The 8,790-nt window shown below is 44.7% G+C and overlaps 1 protein-coding gene across 1 annotated transcript in view; it reads left to right on the top strand.

The window, feature by feature from the left end:
* Nucleotides 1-8,790, top strand: part of RCN1 (reticulocalbin 1) — a 69,481-nt gene that overhangs the window by 38,678 nt on the left and 22,013 nt on the right. The gene's annotated exons all lie outside the window — the stretch shown is intronic.

The raw sequence follows: 8,790 nt of genomic DNA, 5'->3' as shown, positions 1-8,790 counted from the left end.
GACTTGCCACTGTGTCTCCACCCCAGCTTACTTGAATCAGACTCCTGGCACCAGTGAATTTCAGTAGAACCAGAATCTAAAAATTGTATGTGGTGGCCACCGCCACCACTACTCACTGCCCCACTGCCATTGCCCACCACTTTCCCACGGCTGGTCGCGTGTGCAACTCGGTGGACTGCTGATTGGCGGCGTGCAATTGGCCAGGTGCAAGGCCTATCAACAGCCCACAGAGCCACACGTGTGACCAGCCGTGGGAAAGCAGGATGCGGGGTGCTAGTGGCAACGGGTGCAAGCCCCCTCTGCTCCGCGTCCGGCCACAGCCACCAGAAGGGGTACACTTGTTAAAAAAGGTTGAAAACCCCTGTATTAGTGTATGGGCAGTAAATCAGTCTGTAATCTCCACAAAGGACTTCTTTCTAATCTACCTGTAGGACTACAACTAAATTCTTCTGCTGGTTAAAAATGCGTTGCTTGATTTGTCACAGGAATCCCAATGCCATGTCCTTTCTTCTCCCCACATTATATTACTCAATCATTTTTCATGAAAATATAAATCTAGAAAGTTTTTAGAATATCTATGCTATAAGTACTAACAATCAAGTTCTTGGTGTTTTAGAACAAATGGTTTTTAGTGCCTCTAAAGAAACCCTCCCCCCGCAATAGCCATGGTTTATTTGCTTCTCAGCAGGGTAAGTTAACCAGCGCTGAGCTCTGGATGGCAGTAACTTGCCTGCTTCTAGTACTCAAACTAACTTGTTTATAACTAGCACCATAAACTTTATACTCCAATGTGGTGTGTTCTGTAGACACACCTTCAGTATACACATACCTCAGCCCACGAGTGGCTTCAATGTAGCTGGTGAAGGATATAATGGTCCATTCTGCTTTGGGACGCTTGACAAAGGGATTTCACCCTGGGCAAAGGATGAAATCAACTGGGCTATTCTTAAAAAAAATGTACAGAAACCAAAGTGATTTCTTTATAGCTCACCACTTTTAAAGCTCCTCAGATCTCACTGCTGTAGGAATTGCTATAGTTTTTTTTTCTAACTTCCCCCTCCACACGGGAGAACCAAACTTCCAAATAGACTTTAAAAATGAATATGATTCTTGAACAATTGATAAGAGCAGCTTCTTATTAAAACCATTTTAATCTCAAATCCAGAGTGACTGATTTGGGAGTTTATTTTTAGGGAACCAGTGTTGTTTCCTGATATACACAGTCTGCATACTTTTACTTTGACAGAGCAAGAAGTGGTCCTTCCTGTGGGGCAAACTGGAGGAAAAATTAGTTTGCATATCTTGTTTTCTTGGGACTATTTATTCAAGTGATTGTTATTTCTGAATCTGACAATATATCAACATAGTTAGATCTTGATGCTAGTTGGGGTGTGTTGGACAATGATGGATTAGTCAGGCAGCTCTAAGTAGACTCCAGTTACTGGTTCTTTCATCTCTGAATGGCCTGCCCAGGGAAGTGAGGGTTTCTTAGTTCAGATGTTGTTGGTGAACTGAAGGAACATGTTACTTTTCTTCATGGTCATGACCTTTATAGGTGACAATTCCTATTTATTCCTTCCCCTCTGCCCCTTACACACACACACACACACACACACACACACACACGACTGCTGTCTTCATAGTTTCAGTTCCATAATTCTGGAGGCAGTCAGCAAGCTGATCCCCTTTGCAGTAGCATCAGATCACTATAGAAGAGGATGCTTTCAGATGACTGCAAAACCACAAGCTAAAGCCTCTCTAAAAATACCACTATAAATGTATTCATGCTATAAATGTATTCATGTATTCATGCTGAAAAAATGGTACCAGTCTTTTGCCTAGGATAATAGACATACTTAGCAGCCACCATTGGCTGTTTGTTAAAAGTAGAACAGTTGTTAACAACTGCTACATTTTCTCATTAGCCCAAAGACAGTTTCTGATTTCTTGAAGGAAAATTAGGGAAATAACCTGGAGGGTCTAATCTAGGAGTCAAGTTATAAACTACTTTATTAACTTCTAAACTTGAGCTACAGAGCTGCTTTTATCATCTTTTTGGCAGAATAAATTGCATTTGTGCTTAAAACAACCAGATTTCCCAGTATGGGCTAGGCTTTCTCCACAGCTTTCAGGGTTTTGAATTTGCTTTCATTGAACTGAGGGTAACATTTGTCAGAAAAGCTTTTAACGTGATAAAGTCTGACAAACTTTATTTTTCCCCATTGAGTTTTTTATATGATTTTGTTGCCCTGTGGGGTCAGGCCAATGCTCAGGATCTCAATATGGTGCTGTTAGACAGGAGGGCGTGGCGTACAATTGCACATGTATGCACCTAATTGATTATTGTGTGTGTATACACACACACACACACACACACACACACACTACCAACTCAGGCACATACACATCCAATACACGTACATGGATCAATCATGCATATATCATGCACACAATGAGATTGATATCTATATCTATCTATGCCAGTTCACACATATACCACCCATCTACACATACACACAAGTGAAGTCCTAACTTAGGTGGTGTGGGGTGTATGTATGCGCTTAGGGTACTTGGGATACCTAGGGTGTTTGGTGACTATGGGAGGGGGAATCAAGGGTCAAAGATCTCCAGAAGGAGGAAGATGGATGGGGGTTAAAATGAGAGAGAGAGAATGTGCCAGGAGTGAATGTTGTTGGGGCCAGGATTAGAAACCGCAGACTGGAGGGGAGCTGGGGTTACTTTAGGTCAAGTGGCCCCAGGGTTACTCGAGGTCACTGGTGCAAGGGAAAAAGCCTGGTGGCAAGGAGGAGACATCTGCCCCCTGATCTCCCAGCTTTCTGCCTCTCTTTCCTGGCTAAGTGATAGGAAGGAGGAAACAGTCAGGAAACAGAAAAACCCAACTCGGGATTTCAAAATAACAGGTTTATTAAAACGACAACATACCACACAGCCCCATGAAGTTATTGGTTCACACACACACACACACACACACACACACACACGCACTCACAATGGTAGCAGGAGAAAGAGACTCAGTGAAAGGGTTGGAGTCCAGGTAGGGGAAGAGAAACAGAGTCCAAGTCCTTGGTTGAAGAGAGGGTGGGGGTGATAGCTACCTATCCAGGCTGGAAGGGAGTCCTCAATGGCCAGTGGGGGTTTTTCTCCAGCAAGTATTGTCCAGAGGGGGGCGCCAGCAGGGCCTCTGGGTGGATAGGTGGTGTGGCGTGGTACTGGTCCAGATGGAGAGGGCATCCCACTGCATCTGTCTTTACTGTCCCCTTTTATAGGGGCAGACCTTCTATGACCATAGTGGCAGGGGCATACCCAGGCAAGAGTCAGCCCCTGGTGTACTGAGCATGTGCACTCCTAGGTAAGGACATGCAGTTTCAGATGTCTGTAATGGTGGGTTGACTGATTTCTGCAGCAGTTTTTGTCTTCCAAATTTTGAGCCAGGGAGGGTCAATGCAGGGTGACAGTTGGGTCAGTGAGTTGATGGTTCAGTCATTCAGAGGGAGCTATTCTTAGACCTACTGCCATTGTCTCTCAAGTACCCTCATTCATCTCCATTCATTCAGGAACCAATTTATGTAGGAGGGGTAGGTATGAGTCATAGGTTACAACATCTGGGGGCACAAGATGGAGTCTTGACATACAAAATGGAAACTTGACATTACTTTACAGACATAGGCCTAAATGATATAAATTCAATAAAAAACAATAAAAAATAAAAAAATGATAGGAATACAATATAAAATAGTAAAAAAAAACCCAATACAAACATAACAGAACACTATTTACAATATAAAGAGGGGCTTATTACAGTAATAGTATACAAGAACTTAGCTTACCTAGTATTACTTGTAATCACTTATAAGGGATAGAGAGGGCAGAGAGAAACCCAGAAATGGTTAGGGGAAGGGGAGGGAATGTATTTTTAAATAACAGAAAGAAAAAACTGGGGGTTTTCCTACAGTTTTAATGTTAGACTAGACACACAGTTTTACAGCTACTTCCCTTAAAAAGAATAATACTTGCCCTTCCCTAATTCAAACAAGTAAGAATTAGCAACACTACTAACCATAAATCTGAGATATCTTTGAATGAGCAAGTGAGATGTGTCTACTAACAAAGAAGTTAAAAAAAATTGGAACTATGAAGTATAAAGAGGCAGATCATTGTCTACTGTCATTTACCTTTGCCAACAGAATAGGAGTTTAGAAATAAGGTAAGTTATTTGAAATGACCAAACTGTTTCCTTTTCTAGTTTCTGAAACTTGATGTTTCTAGAGTACCTGTCAAATCCTTTGTCTTAAAGTAAGGAAGAAGAAAATTCAGATTTTTTTGGGCATATGGCACCCACCATACCAAAGGTACTTTCCTAATGGGAAGTGGATTCAATCTGTAACCATGGGAATTCACATTCAGACAAAAAGATTATGAAAGAGAGAGAAAAGGTAAGAGGATGAGGCAAAAATACGAGTAGAATGGAGTGATCCAGGTGGATGGGATGGGATCTGGTGATAAGGTTCTACAACACACACATTTTCCTTTTAATCGAGCACTTTAACTGACCAATTAGTCCTCACTCCTTCCATTATCAGTAAGCTAATTTCTCTTGGTATCATCACAGCACTGGGTCTTCAAAAGGAACCTGAATACTATCAGGGTAAGGGTTTTGTCTACCTTAGGTAGGCTGTTCCAAAGCTTGTTTCATTAATAGATGGCAGCATGGAAGGAAGCACAAAAATAAAGCCCTTTCTTCCTAGGTCCCATGCATTCAGGATTTGTCCAAATGCTGCCACTTTAGAGATATAGAGGACAAAGTGCATATCTCCATCCATGCAGATACATCTCTTAGCTAGACCCTCATCGTCACGTGTCTTGATTTTTCTTCTAACATCCAAAAGTGCACCAAAAGTGCACTGCCACATAGACCGACTACAATAAAAGCTATTACCCACAAAAAATTCTTCCCTCTTGCTTATTTTCCTGGAGTAGCACTACTACAACATCACTTCAACATTACCTATATTATATCTCTTGTGTTATACTCACTAGTAAGCCCTGTGGACCAGGGGTGTTTTCTTTGATTTATAGATTTATGCTTTAGGCTTGTTGGTTGTAGCCATGTTGGTCTAAGGACATAGGCAGGCAACGTTCTTTGGCAAAATGCAGGTCTGTGAAAATGCAAATATATGGCAGTGGGGATCTTAGGGGTAGAAGTCTTGCATTTGCATTTTCACAGAACTGCATTTTGCATTTTGGCTTCTATTCTACCCAGGAGAGCACACAGTTCACCAGCAGACTCTCTATGTGCCTGAAGAAGGGTGTTTGTGCCTGAAAGCTTGCAAAGAACATTTTTTCCAACTATTAGTTGGTCTAATAAAAGCTATCACATCTACCCAAAGAACCTTGTCTGTCTTGTAGATTCATGTAATTTAAGACCAGAAGGGTTTACCTAGTCTGAGATCCTGCATTATACCAAGGACACAGCATTTCACCAAGTGATGCCTGCAAGGTAAGACCTTGCTGAGCAACAGTGAACCATTTGAAATACCACACAGTCTTGATTTAAGGATTTCAAGTATGAGAGAATTCATTACATCTCAAATTAAATTTTCCAATAGGCAATTACTATCCTAGCAAGAAATTTGTGCCTTATTTCTAGTCCAATGGCTATTCTAATAGTAAGTTTTGAAATGCAGTAAAGGACCTAGAGTCCCCAACCCTGATAAAACAAAGGACAGCAAGAGTGGGGGGCATCAGTGGCTGAGTAGGAAAGTGATGGTAAATTAAAGGAAGCTGGAGGTTGGATAAGCATGGCAGGAAAAAAATTGTCCAGGGCTTTTAAAACTAATGACAAGAAGTTTGAACCTGGTATGATAAAAGAAAGAGCCACTGAGAGATTCCCTTAAGGTGGAAAACATGGGAAGATATGGTCCAAATGATGGAGGAGTGAAAGAAAGGAAGAAAGAGTGGGCTCCAGTCAAAGGTGGATCAGGGGAGGGGAAGGGTGCATGATAACACTCACACTCTGCTTTGATTCCTGCTCCACCCAAAATTTAAAAGCAACTGTCTGGCAGTGGCAGCAGCATTTATAGTGAAGTAGTGCTGAAGAACTCAATTGACTTCATGGCTCCTTATCATCTACCTGATCCCTTCATAAACTCTTCATTCCACAGGTGTCAAGGACCCTCTCTTCTTTTTAAGGGGCTTGATGTGCCACCAGTAAAGCTAAGCCTTTGTTCTGCAATTTTGCTGTCTGTTCGCTGCTCCTGATACTGAAGCTCCTATTTCACAGCCCTGCAGATCATTTTTTAGCTCATTCCAATGAAGTTTGTTTTTGTTTCAATTTTAAATTGGATAACACTGACCTAGGCTTCTAGCCTGTTAATAAAGCCTCTAGTTCATTTTTAACTAGAGAAAAACGTGTAGTTTCATATGTAATGAGGCACCTCGCCACCTACACCTCCTCTTTTCCAAATTGTACATTTGCCCATGGCCCCAGCTTACATCTGTGAGTGCTAAGGGCAATTACAGAGAGGATGGAGATGGCTTTTGTCTGTGACTGAAGGGGACAGGACTAGGAGCAAGGGCCTCAAGCTATAGCAGAAAAAGTTTAGGTTGGAGATTAAGAAGTTTCTGATGATGAGGGTTGCCAAGCATTGGAACAGGCTACCTAGAGAAGCTATGGAATCTCCATCCTGGGAAATTTTCAAGACCAAACTGGACAGATAGCAGGCTGGGATGGTTTACTCAGGGTGGGATTACCCTTTCTTGAGCAGGGGTTTGGACTGGATGACCCTGCAAAGACCGTTCCAACTCAACTTTTCTATGATCCTAAGCTGTTTGCCATGTCAGCAGATAGTGCTGTAGCAACGAAGTTTAGTGCTCTGGGCAAATCCCACAGAGCCAGCCCGCCTTTGCCCTGTGCACAGATCCGGGGAGCACCCCCCCACTATGCTTGCCCAGCAGTGCACGCAGCGGCAGGAGATGTCGGTTCCCCATCGCCACACCCCCTCAAATGAGCTGCTCATGGCTCCGTCCCATGTCCTGCCCTGGCTGGGCAGCGCCTGTTGGTGCCCCTTTGCTTCGGCGCCCAGGGCGGTCTCCCTGCTCACTCTCTCTTTGCTACAGCACTGCCAGCAGGGAAGTGCAAATCCCCACCTAACCAATGCCTCACGGAAGGAGAGCCAATTCTCTGCTTCTCCTACTAGGCTGCAAAGAGCATCCTTCCTGGAGCCAGGAGAATAACCAGCTTGGCAGCTACCCCGCTTCCAAGACAGCTGTGTGAATGCCCCAGGTTCATACAATCATAGAGAAGCAGGGCTGGAAGGGACCTAAGGAGGTCATTTAGCACAAGCCCCTGCCTAAGGCTGGATCATTCCTATCCAATCCAGAATCTAAACTCTATATAAGACTGTTGATAGTGTTAAATGCCCCCTTGAAACGCAGTCAACTTCCTCCCCTCAGCTGCACACACAAGTTTCACAGGCTTGGCATTCCATGATCTTCTTGGTCTTGAATGACTCAGCTGGTCCCTTGCACTGCAGACAGGCTGACCCCCGAGACAGTCCACAAATGCCTCCAGGTGCAAGGATCTCAGCTACACAATTTATGGCCATGGGAGATTAGATTGCTCTCAGGCCTTCCCTCTAGCTGTCTCCTTTGGCCTTTTGATTGGGGCAAGCAAGGCTGGGGGGCATCTGGACTCCAAGGCCTCTGGACTTGCATGCAGGGAACTGGCCTATTTAGTCTGCAGAAGAGAAGACTGAGGGAGGAATTTAATAGCAGCCTTCAACTACCAGAAGGGGTGGGGGGGATCTAGAGAGGATGGAGCTAGACTGTTCTCAGTGGTGGCAGATGACAGAACAAGGAGCAATAGTCTGATGATTCAGCAAGGGAAGTTTAGGTTAGATATTAGGAAAAACTTTCTCACTAGAAGGGTAGTAAAATACTGGAACAGGTTACCCAGAAGGGTGGTGGAATCTCCATCCTTGATGTTTTTAAAACCTGGCTAGACAAAGCTTTGGCTAGGATGACCTAGTTGGGGATGGTCCTGCTTTGAGCAGAGGTTACACTAAACGACCTCCTGAGGTCCCTTCCGACCCAAATTTTCTATGCATCTATGCCCGCCATGCATTTGGGAGTACAGGCAACCCCTGCTTAGTGCTCTTAACTGGTTCCTGGAAAACCGAGCATCATCCGAAACGAGCGTTACGCATAGGCAACTGGTGCCTTCCGAGTCTGGGGGGAGACCTGACTGACAAAGGGGAGGGGTCCCTCAGCGGCCAACTGCTGACTTGGGAGTGGGGGGCAGACAGGGCCCGATTGCCGAGCCTGGTACCACCAGCAGCAAAACCAGCAGTGCGCTTCCACCAGCATTTCCAGGTTCACGGCTGGCGCTTCCAGGGGGTGCACGTACCCCTACGCATCACCAATGGCGTTAAGCGAGACCGAAAGTAATTGACAACCCAAGATGAAACCATGAGCATTACAGTGAAACTCGGGGAGCACTATGTGAACTCAGGTATCAATGTCAAACGAGTGCTAAGCGAAGCAGCGTAAAGCAGGGGGTGCCTGCATCTGATGGTCCAGCCTGCAGAGTCCTGCAGGAAGGATACTTGCGGGGGGAGGGCTCTCGCCCCATAGGTTCGAACCACTGAACTCTGCCCCGTCCACACTGGGAACGGATTTGGACACAACATCATCAGTAAAAGAAACAACCCTGCCACAGCCACTGGGCAGCCGGGCCCAGCCAGCACGGGCCCCCTCGGCTGGTCCCCCCTC

The sequence above is a fragment of the Alligator sinensis genome, unplaced genomic scaffold, assembly GCF_000455745.1.
Source record: "Alligator sinensis unplaced genomic scaffold, ASM45574v1 scaffold439_1, whole genome shotgun sequence".
Taxonomy (NCBI): Eukaryota; Metazoa; Chordata; order Crocodylia; family Alligatoridae; genus Alligator; species Alligator sinensis.
This window is presented reverse-complemented; position numbering and strand designations above follow the sequence as displayed.